The following is a 1997-nucleotide window of genomic DNA, read 5'->3' as shown; positions in this document are numbered from 1 at the left end:
AGAAATAGAAAACTTCAACAAACCATTAATGAGTGACAAGATCGAGACCGTAATAAAAAGTCTCCCATCAAAGAAAAGCCCAGGACCTGATGGCTTCAGGGCTACATTCTAGAACACATTTTAAGAACTAATGCAATTCTACTCAAAATCTTCTGAAAAATGAAGAGAAAGGAATACATCTGAACTCGTTCTATGAGGCCAAAATTACCCTGCTACCAAAACCGGACAAGGATACAACAAAAAAAGAAAACTACAGGCCAATATCACTGATAAAAATACATACAAAAATCCTAAACAAAATACTAGCAAACCCAATCCTACAACACATCCAAAAGATAATACCCCCTGATCAAGTGGGATTCATCCCAGGAATGTAAGGCTGACTCAACATATATAAATCAATAAACATAATGCACCAGATCAATAGAATGAAAGGCAAAAACCATGACATCTCAATCGATGCTGAAAAAGTTTTTGATAAAATTCAACATCCTTCATGATAAAAAATCTTAATAAAGTAAGTATAGAAGGAAAGTACTTCAACGTAATAAAGGCTATATATGACAAACCCACAGCTAACCTCCTACTGAGTGGGCAAAAACCAAACGCTTTTTCTTGGAGAACTGGAACAAGACCAGGATGTCTATTCTCACCATTCTTATTCAACACGGTACTAGAAGTCCTAGCCAGAGCAATTAGGTAAGAGAAAGAAATAAAGATAATTAAAATTAGAGAGGAGGAAGTAAAATTGTCCCTGTTCGCAAATGACATGATGTTATATATAGAAAAACCTAAACACTATCAAAAAATCTCTTAGAACTGATGAACAAATTCAGTAAACTTGCAGGATATAAAATTAATATTCATAAATCCATATCATTTCTATACATGAACAACCGACTATCTAAAAAAGAAATCAAGAAGGAAATCCTATTTATTCTAGCTACAAAAAACCCTGTGAAAAAATTTAACCAAGGATGTGAAAGATCTTTATAAGGAAAACTACAAAACACTGATGAAGAGAATGCAAACAAATGGAAAGACATCCCATGCTCATGTATATGAAAAATTAATATTGCTATAATAATAATACTACCAAAAGCAATCTGCAATTTCAAAGGAAGCCCTACCAAAATACCAATGACATTCTTCACAGAAATAGGAAAAAAATCCTAAAATTCATATGGAACCACAGAAGACCCCAAGTAGCCCAAGCAATCCTGAGCAAAAAGAACAAAGTTGGAGATATCACACTACCAGACCTCAAAATATTCTACAAAGCTATAGTAATCAAAACAGCATTGTACTGTCATAAAAACAGATGTGCAAACCAAGGAAACACAAAAGAGAACCTCAAAATTTATCTACATATCTATCACCAACTAATTTCTGACAAAGGTGCCAAGAACACTCACTGATTGGGGAAAGCGTCTCTTCAATAAATGGAGCCAATAGCCAAGATTTGGAATCAACCTAGGTTTCCAACAACAGATGAATGGATAAAGAAAATGTGGTATATGTACACTTTGGCATCCTATTCGGCAATAAAAAGAATGAAATCCTGTCATTTGAGCCAACATGGATGGAACTGGAGGACATTATGTTAAGTGAAATAAGCCAAAAACAGAAAGGTAAATATCACATATTCTCACTCATATGTGGAAACCAAGCACGACCCTCTTTTTTTTTCTTTTCTTTTTTTTTTTTTAGAGTGACATGATCACAGCTCACTGCAACCTCAGATTCCTGGGCTCAAGCTATCCTCTTGTCTCAGCCTCCTGAGTAGCTGGGACCACAGGCATGCACCACCACTCCTGGCTAATTTTTCTATTTTTTGTAGAGACAGGGTCTTTCTCTTGCTCAGGTTGGTCATGAACTCCTGGCTTCAAGCAATCCTCCCACCTCAGCCTCCCAGAGTGCTAGGATTACATGCGTGAGTCACAGTGCCCAGGCACAACTCTCTTAATTGCGGGTTGTATCATACTCTTCTCCAGAAA

Source organism: Propithecus coquereli, unplaced genomic scaffold, assembly GCF_000956105.1.
Source record: "Propithecus coquereli isolate 6110/MARCELLA unplaced genomic scaffold, Pcoq_1.0 Scaffold575, whole genome shotgun sequence".
NCBI classification, from domain to species: domain Eukaryota; kingdom Metazoa; phylum Chordata; class Mammalia; order Primates; family Indriidae; genus Propithecus; species Propithecus coquereli.
Note: the sequence above shows the minus strand (reverse complement) of the source record.